A 17,500-nucleotide genomic window follows, 5' to 3' on the forward strand; every position below is an offset into this window, starting at 1 on the left:
CTTGCTATGCAAGTACATCTCCGTAATATATATATATATATATAAATTGTTGTACAAAACTCCCAAAACAAGATGCCGAAACAGGTAGGGGAGCAATAAACAAGATGTAATAGTCTTCACACACAGGAAAAGTGGGAGAAGTCTTTGAAATTTCGAGCTAACGCTCTTCTAAGGAATGATATGAGGAGAGAAAACAGATGAAGATAGGAAACAAGTGTTTTTTTACAAGATTTCTCTTTCAGTGACAATATTTGAAGAATGATTTTCTTAAATTAAAAATTATTAATCATATATGAAAAAATATCTCTAAAATATTGAATAACACAAATCTTAGAAGTTCGTATTGTATGTGTCTCTAAATACATATATACCAAGGCGGCGAACTGGAAGAAACGTTAGGACGCCGGGTGAAAGTCTTAGCGGTATTTCGTCTGCCGCTACGTTCTGAGTTCAAATTCCGCCGAGGTCGACTTTGCCTCTCATCCTTTCGGGGTCGATTAAATAAGTTCCAGTTACGCACTGGGGTCGATATAAGCAACTTAATCTGTTTGTCTGTCCTTGTCTGTCCTTGTTTGTCCTCCCTTGTGAGTAGTAAAGAAATAGGTATTTCGTCTGTCTTTACGTTCTGAGTACAAATTCCCCCGAGCTCGAGTTTGCTTTTATCCTCTCAGGATCGATAAATTAAGTACCAGTTACGTACTGGTGTTGATCTAATTGACTGGATCCCTCCCCCACAATTTCGGGTCTTGTACCTGAGTAGAAAAGTATATATATGCATAGCGAAATATACACACACATACACACACATGCATATATATATATATATATATATATATATATATATATATATATATATATGTATATATATATATATATATATATAATCCATATATGTGTGTATGTGATTGATTTTGGAGTCTCATATATCCACAAATTCGAACTGACTTTGCTCCGGAAATGCTGATCAGTAACTAATCAAGATTTATCTATCCTTTATTGAAACCATCGGTAATCCATTCATTAAGATAAGAAACAAGCCTAAAATCTCGACCTCTGATCAGATAAGTAAAGTACAGAAGTGAAGTGTCATTAGCTTCAGTCAAACCAGTAGTTAGAAGTTATAATTTAGGCGTTTCAGCATTGTTACAGTTGTTGGATTTAAAAGTGAAAAGACACAAGGTGAATGCTTTACCTCTGATTATTTATGACGTGAAATTTTCTGCTGAAAGTTATTATTATTATTACACGTGATTTCTGAATACAAAATGTAAGTCGATGGAAATCGTTTAAATTCTTTTTCTGATTTTCTCATTGTTGCCGTCTCCCGTACATTCTCAGTTGTTATCGTCGTCCAACATTTTGACACTGCTCAAATTTTGGGCTCTTTTCATTAGTCAATTATGTGTGTGTGTGTGTGTGTGTGTGTTACGCACTGGGGTCGATGTAATCGACTTGATCCGTGTGTCTGTCCTTGTTTGTCCCCTCTGTGTTTAGCCCCTTGTGGGTAGTAATGAAAAAGGTAATATGTAATTAAATCAATTTAATTATAATTATCATTAATTTAATTTCTTCCATGTTTCTTACTTGCTGGTGTTATCATTTGAAACGATCGTATGCATGGATTAAAATTTTATAAAACTTTTAGCTTTTAATTGTTTGTTGAGTTTAATATAAGACTGCGTTCTATAAAAGCTCATAACACCTTATACCTGTAAAATGTTCATATTTTTAATAAAATACTTGCAATAGTAAGCTACAAATTTGATATGAAGAACCTTTATTCGAAATCTAACTATGGACCCACCCACCCCCACAAAGTAAAAATGTTCTAATTGGTCTCTGTAACCACGTGCGTATCGTTGGCGATTTTCTTCCTCCGTCTTCCCTTCCTTTGGACTTTGCTCTATTTCTGAAGAAGAGCAAGGCTCGAAACGTTAAATCTCTCTTTCCTGAGTGTCTGATAATACAGTATTTGTACCACGTCCTCGCGTGATTGTTTTTTCTTGTTTGTTCTTCTTTGTTTGGATTCATTATACACACACACACACAGACAAACACAGACAAACACACACACACACACATATATATATATATATTATATATATATATATATATATATATATATATATATATATATATATATATATACATATATAAATACATACATATATATAATATAAATATATATACACACCTTGCCCTATTTCATCCAGTCGTGATTGATGGAAGAGGACTTTGAGATCTGAACATAAAGGGACGTTCTAACGTTTCTTCTGCTCCACCATCTCTGTGCCCTGTAGTAGTAATAGTAGTAGTAGTAGTAGTAGTAGTAGTAGTAGTAGTAGTAGTAGTAGTAGTAGTAGTAGTAGTAGTAGTAGTATTGGGGGAGAGGAGGAGCAGAAGACTATTAATAACAATAATGATTATAACAATAATAGCTGTTGCTATTTAAAAACCACTCCAGTACTTGACTGGTACTTTATTTATCTACAATGAATGCATAAGTTAATGCTGGCTTGACCTGACATCAAGTCTCAGGGATAATTTCCATTTGTTACACTAACTACGGGACCAATTTCTCTCCTTCATAATGGCTTCTCCTTTAGGCTTAAGCGCAAGAATTTTGATGGAAGTAAGTCAATAGCATAGACCCTCATGCTATTGACTTACTTTAGTGGCAATTTATTTTATCGGCCTCGAAAACATGAAATGTAATATTAGTCTGGATGTGATTTGAAATCGGAACGTAAAGAATCAGACAGGAAAACCCACAGAGTATTTTATCTGATTCTCAAACGCTCATCTTTAATTGAAACAATTAAAGTCAACCAGGTACAAAAGAGAGAATGTGGTAAGGAAACTTTTTTTTTATTTTACCTTTCATTTAAAATATTTTTTACCGAAAATCCCTCGGAGAATGTGTGACGCCCATTAGCAAAACACTTCTCAAAATTTCACAGAAACGTTTTTATTAGAATGGTCGGTATTAAGGAGAGGCTTTCATCCATGTCCTCCCCCGTTTGTATTTGGACAGTTTTGACGTTTATTTTCCTTACAATCAACCTCGAATGATGAGACCTTTTCCATTCCCTTTTAGCACATCCATCCATCCATTAATTTTCTCCGCTAATTTTCCTGAGAAGCTCATGGAAGTCCTCAGGCATTTTCATCCAAACGGTTCTATCAGGAGCAACCACTTTCCGGCTGATTCTGAAGCGTGACCAACTGATACTATGAGCATTACCCTGCCATCTCATTCTTGGACTACCCTAAGGACTCCTGCCAATTGGTTCGGCCGAGCTACTTACTCTGTCGAGTAACATGACCCAGGAGTTTCTTCGGAAGAATCCCATTCTGGTCACATGTTTTCATAATAATACACTTTCGGCCATTACTCAACATTCATGATTGTAGATCAGAACGACAACTTTGGCCTTTTAATTTTTACGAATCTCTCTCCTTTTATATGAATAGAAACTGTCGCGTTACCGTTCGTCTATCCTCCTGCATCAAAACGCAAATTAATACGGCTGTGAGATACTTAAACTTCTCTACTCGCCTTAATGTAGTTCTCCTAAGATACAGAGTGTACGAGAACTCTTTCTTGAGAGGACCAATTTTTCAGTCTTTAGAACACTAATTTTCACCCTTGCTTTGAGGCACTCGACTGCGAACCCATTCCGTGAATGTTAAAAATCACCTTGCATATAGCAATAGAACGAAATTTGAAGAACTTCAGCGGGGGGGGGGATTTCTGCATAAAAGTTCCATTGTAAGCTCAACATCCCCTCGTTCATAACTGGTTTTCTGTGATGCTTTTATGCAATCTTTATACCTTCTTGGTGCTTAAATTCCTCTTTTCGCTTTTGTTGTTGCAGTTGCTGTTTTTGTTGTTGCCATAGTTGCAATGGTTATTGTTGTGTTTGCGAGATTCCTTTCTGTTATGCTCCTTTGCTGTTGTGTTGTTGTTGTCGATAATATTATTGTTGCAATCGTAATATGGAACTGCTTGGTTAGCTGCTCTCCTTCTTCCATAACATTAATCACGCCAAACATTCGATGCTTAGAGATAGGGTGACCGATTTTCAACAGCCTTCTTTTCTTGGACCCAACCGCTTGTATTATTCATCTCCCACCTTTGGGGAGTTGGAGATTACAGATTGAGGAAAATATTATGAAACTACTATAGCCTAATATGCAAAAGAAAACAAAAAGGAGAAAAGAAAGTCCATTGAAATCACTGTTAGAAGAGGTAAAAAAAATGTTGAAGAATATAAAATGGTGAAATGAAAAAAAAGACATTTTGTCGAAAAATATCATGTTGTAGTCTTGTCGAAAATATTAAAATGTGTGGAAATGGTGCATAAAGTTGCAAGAAAAGACTATTTTCTTAAAGAGATTGCAAGGAAGTGTTGATCTGGTTAATCATATTTATGAGTGAGTAGGGAAATCAAATCTTATTTTTGGAGCACTGATCTTTTTTTGTAGCTCATGACTGAATAAGCCCTGGGAATATAACTTTGCCAAATTCCAACTAGATAAGATCATTCAATCAGCATTATCTTGATGGACAATATTGGAGGGAAAAATTGTAAAAAGTGAAAGCAGCAAACTGATACAGAAAGCAGGTATATCTGTGTGCGTGTATATATATACATATATATATTATATATATATATATATATATATATATATATTATATATATATATATATATACATTTATACATATATATATATGAAGAGAGAGAGAGAGAGATAAAGGGATGCATAGATAGATAGATATATAAGTGTATACATATACATGTATATTATATATAAGCGTATGTATATATATCGTACACAAACACACACACATATTCATATATACATATCTATATAGATATACAAACATATATATGTGTGTGCGTTTGTGCATTTATATATATATACATTTATGTATATGTGAACATATGTGCTTGTATATGTATATGCATACAAATAGGTATAGTGAGAAGATTAAGATATGCAGGAAAGAAGAGTTTGTATCATCACCATTAAAACATCATCACTTTCTACGCCGCAGTTTTCATTGCATCGACCACCACCACCGCCACCACCATCATCATCATCGTCGTCATCGCGGTCATCATTTCTTTGCTATGACTATTATCTTAAAAGTTGCAGGAATTTATCTCTGCAGGGAATTACGTAAAAAAGTATAAATTTATAAGGGCAAAGAAATTATACGAACAGCAATTCCCTAACATCATCATCATCATCATCATCATCATCATCATCATCATCATCATAGTCATCGTCATCGTCATCGTCATCATTGTCATTAATATTACTGTCGATGTGTTTAAATATATTAAAATTATTTAGAATGTTGGTTTCATTCAATACGACATTTTTTCTCTCTTTTGATGAGATATCTGGTAAAAAAAATAATGGAAAACATCGAATAAGATATCGATATTGCAATATCCTGTATTGCAGAACACGCCAGCGTTGTGAATGGGACACAAGAAATTGCTGAGAAAACTTTCTTCAAAATCCCATGCATGATATTCCATATACGTGGATTAGGACAGGTGTAATACCATTTCTAGTAACTTCTTTAGAAATGGTATCCACGAAAGATAGCCACAGCATTGGATGTTCCAAAACACGCACGGGCCTATTAGATGCACTCCTCAGTTTAGCAGCTCATATTCAGAAAAACCGGTTTTAGTGCTAAAAATGTATTGAAGGCCCAACTTCACATATAGGGGTCTGAGGAAGTTTTTCATATATATATATACCGATAGGGCACAGAAAGTGTGTCAATAGCCAGCTGGAGAAGATGTTCTCCTGGGGCTACAAGCTACAGTAACATCCACCCTTAGTGGGTAGCCACATTTAGATAGCAAATATACTTCACATTGTCGTGCAGTTACTTTTCATACCTCGTTCAGATATTTATTATTGCTTATATATATATATATATGTGTGTGTGTGTGTGTGTGTATACATATATATATCTATATATAACGTTTACACACACACAAAAACAAACACACACACACACACACACACACATATATATATATATATTTATAAATGAGGGTGACAAATTTGATATTAATTTAATAATACCATCAGTTTAACACCAGTTTCCGTTAAATGTAATGTTATGTAATGTTATTTCTTCTTGGAAACATCTTTCTGAGCTATTTTTAGCACTAGAGCTATCCATATAGTGGTAACTCTCTTATAATTTCTGTATATATATATATATGTATGTATATGAATATATGTATATGTATCAGTGGCGTGCAGTTGCGACATGCAAATCATATACTCCATGTCTGTTCATTTTTTATATAACTGAAAAATTAATTTAAGTTGTCAAAATCATTGGAAACTGAGCTGAAATACTTTGTTTCAAAGGAAACCCGTCCATATTCGATACTTTGATGTATTTACATGCTCAATTCAGCTTCTTCTAGGCATACTTAAAGAAAAACACATATGAAATCTTTTGTGCTCCTCTCCCTTTCTTTCATTTCTCTCCTGCTTTTCTGTAAAGTCTAAAGACTCTTAACTCGATAAAATAACAACAGAAGAAATACTTTGAGTAAAACTAGTGTTACAGCTTCTATCAGTTTTTCTTTGTCAATAATTCTTTGAATTGATGTCGCTAACACGACAAGCTAAATGGTTGACAGGGTTTGACTTTTTGACCCGTAAAAATTCTAACCAAAACATCAATAATCCCATAATTCTTAATTATTTAGCTGAAATGTTGCCGTGACTTACGAATATCTATTTCGTTCGGTCACAAATTTTGAAATTATTATATTTAACCATTCTCTGTATTGAACAAATTTTCAAAAATTCTGAACTCAGAAATATAATATAGCTAATTAGTCTTTCATTGATTTACTAAAATTATCTTTTTGTTTTGTTGAAATTGATTTGTAAATTCACGCACACACTCACACACACACGCACACTATTATTTTCATAAGATTTCTCTTGGATTTTCCAAATAGTTGTGCAAATAACTGAAATGTGTGTTATGGAAGTAATTTTGTAAAATAGTTTTTCAAATAAAAAGAATTTGAAAGGAAGCAATTAATTATAAATGGTGGTCGACCAACACCGAAATTACGATTTTCGAAGCTAGAGCAAAAAATTCATGAGACAATTTCGGGTTAATTTGCATGAAAAGAAAAACTAGTTAACTGGTAGTGCTACGCTTAATAAGTTAATCTGCTGGCCATGTGTGTTGCTTTGTTTAGAAAAAACTGTTTGGAATGGTAAAGGTTATGATGATGATGATTTATATATGGCTATGCTATAGCATATAAGATCCATGATAGATCTTAAAACATTCGGGAATGTTCGGATGGACTTACAATTAGATGCGTGTTAAAAACAGAGCATACAACATCATAATGAGGATGTTAGACGAAACTGATCCATTCTGCAACGATTGATCGATGTTATTATTTGTTTATGAGGGGCGTTCAATAAGTAATGCCCCTGACCCACTTCCCATAGTAGTAGAGCAACGAAACTTGGCACAGTTATTAGTCTTTTTCTACATAGGAATCACCCAGAGTTACGCATTTCTTCCCTCGTTTCATGCAGCTCTAGAGACCGTTTTTGTAGAAGACCCCAGCTTGGTCCTCCAACCACGACGTGACTTCAGAAATCAAGGCTGTATCATCTGGGAAACGCTTTCCTTTCAAAAACAACTTCATGGATGGAAAGAGGTGAAAATCAGAGGGTGCAAGGTCAGGAGAGTAGGGGGATGGGGGAGGAGTTCATAGCCGCACGCCTGTGCTTCTGATCTGGCGACACGCGAGTTGTGGACCGGAGCGTTGTCCTGCAGGAGGAGGATGTCTTTGCTGATCTTGCCCCGCCTCTTGATTTTGATAGCTTCTCTTAATTTCCTCAAAAGTGAAGCATAATAAGCTCCTGTAATTGTGGTACCCTTTGCCAGGAAATCTGTCATCACTACTCTGTCCTGGTCCCAGAAGACTGTGAACATGACGTTGCCAGCGAAGGGCTGCACCCTTGCCTTCTTTGGAGGAGGTGAGTCACGGTGCTTCCACTACATTGACCGGGCTTTGGTCTCTGGATCATACTGATGGACCCAGGTTTCATCCTGTGTAATCAGTCTTTTGAAAAATTTTGACTCATCTTCTTGGCACATCTACAAATTCATCCTTGAGCACTTGACGCGTTCTTGCTTCTGGAAAGGTGTGAGCAACCTGGAAATCCATCTGGCAGACACCTTTTGCATATGCAAATGGTCATGAATGATAGTTTCCACAGACCCGGTACTAATCTTGACCTGATGGGCTATTTGGCGAATTGTTATGCGTCGATCTTCCAAAATGGCAGCCTCAACTTGACGGACAGATGCCTCATGAATGGCAGAAGGGGGGCGACCAGATCTGGGAGCTGTTTCCACAGAGTTCCGACCATGTTTGAATTCACGATGCCAGCGTTTTACAAGGTCATATGATGGGGCATCCTCACCATAAGTTACTTTCATTTCATCAAAAGTCTCCCGTGCTGTGCATCCTTTCAAATACAAAAACCGGATCACTGCTCGACACTCAACAGGTTCCATTTCACACTTGACTCAGTTCAAACACCTGTAAATCAGAAACTACAATTAGTTCAGAGCTGTAATTTGCCACTTAATCTATAGAGATATAAATAATTGCACATGCTAGATCAAACAACTGCAAGTGGGTCAGGGGCATTACTTATTGGACGTCCCTCGTAGGTAGTCAGGAATTATCATTTTGGGGTTATTTTGAATCTGAAGAATCTAATAATCGTGGAAATTATAAAGAACTCTTATATTTAATTAGTAAATGTGCGAAAAATTGATAAGTCATCAAGATACGGTTTCTGTCTTCTCTGGTCTCTCACTCGAGCAAACTCTTCTGATACTTAACTCCATACATTGAAAGACAATGTCACCCGCACACACACATCGATACATACACACATAAATATAAACACACACACACACACACTGAAAGATGTGTGCGTGTTTATGTATAAATCATTTTATAAAAATAATTTTCTTCTATATTCTTTCAAATTTTCTTTCATCATTAGGTAAGCATCTTGCGAAATTCCACATTTCTGCTTCTCACAACAAATGAAACGAGATGCTAGGTTTTTGTTCAGTATTCTTAGAGCTTTTTACAATGTTGAATTTTCACTGTCTTTCATTGTGCGAGTGTTTACGTTTATGCGTCTATGTTCAATGTGTGCGCGAGTGTCCGAGAGACGTAGTCTTTTAATGCACGGAGTTCAGTAATTATCAGAACAAAATGATCGAGTGTCAATTATTTTCCCGAAATTGACGGGATTTCTCAAAAGCAACTGTCCCCTCATGCACAGTCCTTCTCCACCTGCTACAGTCAATAGCTATGCCCTCCCATGTGTGTGTCTGTGTGTGTGTATGCATACATCCATCTGCATATTGATAAAAGTATATATTTTAACAATACCTGTATATATGTGTATAATTATATGTATACTTATGTATATGTGTGTGTTTTGATATATACGCACACACAGACACACATATTCACACACACGTACACACATGTATACACACCGACACACACCCACAAACATGTCAATCTATATAACTGGCGACCGTACAGCTTCCGCTTGAAGCACGTGTGTAAAAAGGGAACTTCTAACATAACCATGGTACCGTATATAAATCGGTGACCCGAATTTAAGGATTCATTTATATTTAGACAATATTCCTTTATTTAAATTATTTAAAATTCCCGGATATTTGTCCTCATCATGTTTATTGTTAGCACAACGATATACCCTCCAGCCTTCATCGGGTGTCTTGGGGAAATTTCGAACCTGGGTTCTCATTTCCAAGGTATTTTTCGATGTTGTTGTTGTTGGCATTATTATTATTATTATTATTATTATTCAGGTCACTGCCTGAAATCGAACTCGGAATCTTGGGCTTATAATAATAATAATAATAATAATAATAATAATAATAATAATAATAATAATAATAATAATAATAATAATAATACCGAGCATTGGCTCTCATGGCTTCTGATCTTGACTGGTTGGAAGAGTTATCATGTACATTGTTTTGTGTTGGTATAAAAGATGGGCTACAGCAAATATTCTGCTCAATACCACAGATTTGCTTGTCAGTTGTTTGACCTTAATCACTTGAGCATGTCCCTTGGTGGCTGACGATATGTATATCTCTGATCACGTACAGAAGTAGTGGGGGAGCATCATAGCCGTGTGTTGAAAGGAATTCTTAGAGTATTGGATAATTCACCTTAGGAAACATGGGTGGTTCGTTCAACATCCTTAAACAATCCTTATTCGGGGACCTTTTGAGAAAATTGTAACTGGGCCCCACCCGTAAGTTCATGCGCTGTTTATCTTGATGTGAGCTCACCATGTCGCGCACATATGGTTGTGATGCATGTGCTTGGTGTACCCTTATCGCACGGGTAGTCATTATATGGTATACTGAGCTTCGTATATTTTATCCCATTATCACTTTGATGGCATGCACTGCTCTCTCAGAAGAAGAAGAAGAAGAAGAAGAAGAAGAAGAAGAAGAAGAAGAAGAAGAAGAAGAAGAAGAAGAAGAAGAAGAAGAAGAAGAAGAAGAAGAAGAGAAGAAGAAGAAGAAGAAGAGCAACGACAATAATATCTAAATAAATTTAATCGAAGTATATACCTAGAATTTATTTCATCAATCTATTACTGATAAAAGATGTAATCGATCCAACAGGATCATAAATGTAGATCAAAGAGATATAGGTAATAATACTACTTGGTACTTTCACGTTTCTGTCCATTCTCAGCAGAATATGGTGTGTTATTCAGTTGTTTTCGTTTGTTTTGGCTGTAAGAGGCTTGTTATCTTCTTTGAAATGGCGATGCTATTCGTCTGATATCAAATTAATTCCTTTTTCAATTTGTTAAACACAGGAGTTTTTCTTTATTATAATCTCCTGCTTAGTTTCGGTTTTAAATCTATAAATCTGCACTTACCTGAACAGAGCGAAGGTAAATTTTTGATAAACTTTGTCATATCTTCAATACGTATGTATCCATGTACGTATGTATGTGTATACACACACACACACACACACACACACACACACAAACACACACATATATGTATATGTGTGTGTGTTTAAGATTTTTAATCAATAAATTTATTTCATTCTCTCTGAGACTAATCTTTTAGACTATATTCTAAGTAGTCTGACATAGTTTCTTTTGAACTTGTCTCCCTTGTGTATATATTTATGTGCTGTGTGTTTATATATATATATTATATATATATATATGGGCACACACTCACACAAATGCATAGGTATATACAGGCATATATATATATGTGTGTGTGTGTGTGTGTGTACCAACATACATACACACACACATACATTTTGATTCCTTTATCATGACACTGATTAAAAATTTCTAAAATGAACCCCGTTAATTCGCCATTTGTTTCCTTTCTCTGATTACTGAAGGTATCCGCCCGTTAGTTCTTTTATTGCTTAACTAGGAATTTTTAATCAGATCTCTTCTGATATGATCTTCGATGTGGGCTCCGACATTAATCAGTTTACTTTTTAATCTTTTATCTTTTATTCCAATAATGGACACCTGAAAATGTTAAATTCTTTAGAACAAAGATAACAGAATATATTGATTGCTCATCGCCAGCTATGTATGTACGCGCCTTGCTCTGTTTTTGATAGTGAAAATTATAATTATAGATATTTTTATTTTAAATCTTGTAAAATTTTTAACTAAATTAGTGAGTGATACTTTTTTCACCTGCTACATATTATATTATATTCAATTTACACTTCGTATAAAGGTGTTTAAAAACTTTACTGATAAAATTTTCTTGTGTATTTTTAATTAATTAATTAATCAATTAAACCATGTTTTGTGGTGTTTGTCTTTGTTTAACGCCTGTATTAAATTAATATTAAAATTACTCTTTTTTAAATATACAAGAAAATAATGGTGAACTCGTTGCAAAATAGTGGCATATTTCTAGTGAGACGTGTCTCATCGGTTCTGCTGCCCAAGTTTTGATTTAAGTTTCCTCGTTCAAATTGTCTTAATATGTTCGCTTTCTATTTGCGAAAGACATGAATATCACAGCGTCACAGCCAAATATTTTCATATCCTTACAAATATAGGACATCCCCTATACTAAAGAGATAATATAATCAAACGATTTAGTGGATCTTCTTTAGATAATTGAGAAAATAATAGCAAACGCTACTAGAACTGATAAGCTTCCATTAACAGCTAAAATGGGATTCGATTTACGATTAAAATCGCGTCACTTCACCTTTGTAGTTGAGGTTCTTAAACAAGCGATGCGCAGTCTGTCTCTCTCAGTTATTGCTTTGTATCGAAATACGAAATCAATAAATTATTCTAAGCAGTATCAAAGGCTGAGTTGTTAGAACGCTGGGAGAATGCTTCCAGTTATTTGCCTCGACTTTTTACCTCCTGAATTCAAATATTGCCAAGATTCACAGGTCTTTGAGAACCATTTATAACAGCAACGATTCAAGGCGTCGAAATAGCAGAACTATTTGAGAATAGGACAGGATGCTTTTCGGCCTCTGATCCTGATTTTTGCGTTCTGACAGCAACGTTTGCGACATTAGTACTGCACTGTATTAGTCTAAGTGGACGGACTTTGGATAGACATGGTGCGGAGAGGAAAGACTTGCAGGTATGGCTAACAACTTGTTTCCCTAACAATTCCTTTCCTTGGCCTGTACACTCACGTTTATATGGATGGTCAACATTGAACTATGGAGGCCCGAGTGTACATCTATTTCACTAAAATCTCAGTCATCAGATTGTCATTACTAGAATTATAACAAGGCGGCGAGCTGGCAGAATCGTTAGCACGCCAGGCGAAATGTTTAGCGGTATTTCGCCTGCCGCTACGTACTGAGTTCAAATTCCGCCGAGGTCGACTTTGTATTTCATCCTTTCGGAGTCGATTAAATAAGTACCAGTTACGCACTGGGGGTCGATGTAATCGACTTAATCCGTTTGTCTGTCCTTGTTTGTCCTCTCTGTGTTTAGCCCCTTGAGGGTAGAAAAGAAATAGGTATTTCGTCTGTCTTTATGTTCTGAGTTCAAATTCCGCTGAGGTCGATTTGCCTTTTACTTTTCTGGGTCAATAAATTAAGTACCAGTTGCGTACTGGGGTCGATCTAATCCACTACGCCTCTCCCCAAAAATTTCTGGCCTTGTGCATAGAGTAGAAAAGAATATTACTAGAATTATAACCAATTTCTGCCTTGCCTTCTTTCAATTTCTGTTCACTTGCGAAATGAACCCGAAATTGCTATCCAGAGCTTTTAGTCTTCAATTAACCAAAATTAATTCAGATATTATGTATCCGCAGGTCAATTAATATTTTACTTTTCTATCTTTAACTTCTTTCTGTCATTGAAATGCGGCCATGCTGGGTCACCGCCTCTGGAAAGCTTTAGTCAAACATATTGCCCCCACCACGGCCACCACCACGGCCACCACGTAGGCATTTTAAAAAAAGTTTCCGACTTATTCTATTGGTTCTTTTGTGGGTTCGATTCCCGGACCGGGCTGCGTGTTGTGTTCTTGAGAAAGACACATTATTTCACGTTGCTCCAGTTAATTCAGCTGTAGAAATGAGTTGCGACATCACTGGTGCCAAGCTGTATCGGCCCCTTTGCCTTTCCCTTGGATAACATCGGTGGCGTGGAGAGGGGAGGTTGGTATGCATGGCCACTGCTGGCCTTACACAAAAAACCTTGCCCAGACTTGTGCCTCGGAGGGTAACTTTCTAGGTGCAATCCTATGGTCCTTCATGACCGAAGGGGGTCTCACTCTCAAGGATAGTGGTTTATTATAATATTGCACCCTTCCTTCATATCTTGAGGCGTTGTGCCAACATTAAGAGTCATGTTTACTAATGTATGTCTGCTTCTATGAGGACGTGGATGGGCATCAACTCAAGTGTCAATTTTGTACTCAACACTGCTCGGAAACAGTCGATCGAGAATATTTCTACTCGTTTTCGTTTCTCAACGGTACATTTAGTACGTGGCGTTCCCTGGTGGCCAATTTGTGTAAGGGAGATAATCATTTCTACATAATATTTTGCCGCATTACAAGTTTGAATTTAAAACCGAAGAACAAAGTAGAAAATATGTAAAATATACATATCTAAATTTACTTTTTATTGTTGGTTATTTATTTTGAAGATCTTAAAATGCTAGTCATTAGTAATCATATAGAGTGCCATTTCATTCTTATTAGAAACCGTCAGCATGGCATAACCCGAGATAAATCACGTGATCACCGTGACCGACCAGGTTATCAGATGTTGCTACACATCGCTGGTCACAATGCGCTTCGCATTGTTTTAGCCTTCAAATGACCAACAGAAGAAAGGGTGAAAGTTGTGGCGAAAGAGTACAGCAGGATCGCCCCTACCACCGCCGGAGCGTCGTAGAGCTTTAGGTATTTTTCGCTCAATAAACACTCGCAACGCCCGGTCTGGGAATCAAAACCGCGATCCTACGACTGCGTGTCCGCTGCCCTAACCACTGGGCCATTGCGCTTCCACAACCCGAGGTAAATAAGTTTAATTAAATTAAACATTTAGTTTTTATCAATATATTGTCACGTGGAATAAGGCAAATAGAGTTAACTTCATTGGATTTAAGGAACTGTATAGTAATGAACACGAAGTGATACGAGACATCGGAATTAACATACGTTGCAAGGCCGGCCTCTTGAGGACTTTGCTCTTGATATGGCTGACACCGAACATATGATTGATAAGTATCATAGAAAGTAAAATATGTAGGAAGCATGGTTTAGAATTAGAGTGGCACAACTAAGCCAAAGACTGTTTTTGACTGTTGTTATCCTTCACAGGTTGTTTAGACCTAATATTTGTAACCCTTATGTAAAAGTTGTTACAGAGTTCTCTTGACATATTCCGCCTGACAATATAAACCTTTAGCCGTTAGATAAACACTGATATAAACGACGTGTTTTAATTCATAAATGTCAGAACTGCTGATTACGAATTGATTAACTCCTAGGTTGAAATCAAAAGTGATATAAGTTATCAGTTGTCACATTTATATCACGTGCACCAGTTTGTAATCTGTATTTCTATGCCACGTATTTGTTGGTTGTTCTGAGTGGATTCTCTACAAGTACACAATTAGTTCAATTACATGCTTAGATTTTAAAATCTATGATTTAGATTAACGATAGTTTCATCTTAAGCCATTATCTAGATAGAATATTCATCTCTAATATTTGTGGTTAACACTACATCTTATTTATATAAATTATTTCTAGGCTAATGACTTGGCTTTGGACATAGTTTTAGCAATAAATGACGAAGGCTAAATCATAAGAAAAAGGGATGATAGAAACACCTAACATATTTGTTTCTACTCTAGGCACAAGGCCCTAATATACCGAACAATTTAACCAGTATTTGATAGATGTAATTGCATCATAGTCTTGTGTTCTATCGTCGAGGAGGTTTCTACAAAAATAAAAAATGTCTAAATAAATGAGGTAAATAAAAAATACAAGATTTACCAAAGTATGTGAGGAATTCAGTCGATCTGAAAGTATAATAGTTTTAGATTTAAAATCAGTCTTTCTAAGGGCTACGAAGGATGGTGAGTATAAAATGTGAAGTGAATAAGGTCAATGCAATAGGCGGAAGGTGCTTGGGGAAAATCTGTCACATATCCGGATCCAACAAATTGCCGAATGAGAGGAAGTGCTCCCAAACTGGTTGCAATATATGAGATTGGGAGTAAAACAGCAGAATTTTTGTATCAGAACAGGACACCAAAGGTAACTTTAAAATGAGCGACATCTTGGAATAGAAAGGCTGGAAGGCGAAAACCCACCTGGTGCAAAACAATTGAATGCACGCTGAGAGAAATGAAGTGTCCATCGGGTATGATTCCATCAGTTGCTTAAATATCGGCCTATATCATCGAAGCCTTATTTATAAATTGGTAAGAAGAGAAATAAAGAAAACTACTGTATGATGTTGATGGTTAAGACAACTGTCAAAACAATCAAGCCCTTGAAGTCCTACTCTTAGGTAGAATGATATAAAAGGCACAATGGGACAGCGAAAGAACTAGAGAGAGGTAATGATTCCATAGATTGTGAATTGATTATCGAATACCTTATGAATTCAACAGTTTAGATTCATTAAGAAGTAAGAACGTTTTACAGTTCAATTTAAACGTGTGCGTGCGTTCATAAATATATTATACAATAATTCATACTCATAATCATTACGCACACAATCATTACACACAATATTCAGTACACCCAATAATCATTATACAAATTAATCATTGCAATAATCATTACACACATAATCATTACACACAATAATCATTACACACAATCATCATTATACACATAATCATTACACACAATAATCCTTACATACAATAATCATTACACACATAATCATTGCAATAATCATTACATACAATAATCATTACATACAAAAATCATTGCACACATAATCCTTACACACAATAATCATTACACACAATAATCATTGCACGCATAATCTTTACGCATAATATTTACTACGAAATAATGAATTTTACCCCTCACCCAAATAATGCCATCCTCTGGTCCCTGTAAGCCTTTAACGGAATTCACTTGATTCCAATCGCTCGGGTCAGTTATTTTTTTAACTATCACCAGTTCGAGGGTGAGGGGCATGGGGAAGTGGAGCATCACTGGTGACGCCCTTCCCTCTCTAACTAAGAAGTTAAATATGAACAACTGAGGAATCTTTCATGCGTTAAAAGTTCCCCAATGAAATATAAACGAAAAGTAAATGGGTGGAACCCCTGGGAGGGGAGAATTTTAATTTGTTAAAACAGGTTTCGATAGTAAAAATTTGAAAACAAACAGTGGTTACCCGGAATAAAAACAATATAGGAAGGACTAGATTAAGGATTAACAGCTTTTTCTGTAAACGGAGAAAATAGTTTCCACCTGTATTATAGCAAAGTTTTCTGAGAAATTTGTGACCAGGCTAATCATTGATATATTTGATCATCACTGGCGGATAATGATGAATCATAAAATGTATATATTGGAAACGTAACATAAATTTTGTGTAAACACGATAAAATATTGATTTTTTTAAAACAATAAAACATTGGCACGAGACCACAAAACGATAGAAACGTTAGCGCGTGTGTTGGTATTATGATTTTGTCGCAGTGTCATATTCTTTAATAATCAGAGACATCAAGAGGTTGAGGATCAAGATCTTACTATGGGTATCTAAATTGGTTAAGATTTTTTGGGTTTTTTTCCCAAAACAGAAATATCAGACTAAAGTTGCTGGTGGAGATAGTGGGATTTCAAATGTAAGCCAGT

At 35.8% G+C, this 17,500-nt stretch overlaps 1 protein-coding gene across 3 annotated transcripts in view; it reads left to right on the top strand.

The window, feature by feature from the left end:
• The window catches only part of LOC115216767 (monocarboxylate transporter 9-like), a 54,537-nt gene that overhangs the window by 8,755 nt on the left and 28,282 nt on the right, over window positions 1-17,500 (top strand). The window contains exon 1 of one of the 3 annotated variants that reach the window (XM_029786336.2): window positions 1,112-1,267. The exons of 1 other annotated variant lie outside the window; for it this stretch is intronic. The gene's annotated coding sequence lies outside the window, so the exon portion shown is untranslated. Of the gene's footprint in view, window positions 1-1,111; window positions 1,268-17,500 lie in introns of those variants that run through there. One more of the 3 variants, XM_036506927.1, reaches the window with a different exon arrangement.

This window comes from Octopus sinensis, linkage group LG10, assembly GCF_006345805.1.
Source record: "Octopus sinensis linkage group LG10, ASM634580v1, whole genome shotgun sequence".
In the NCBI taxonomy this organism is placed as follows: domain Eukaryota; kingdom Metazoa; phylum Mollusca; class Cephalopoda; order Octopoda; family Octopodidae; genus Octopus; species Octopus sinensis.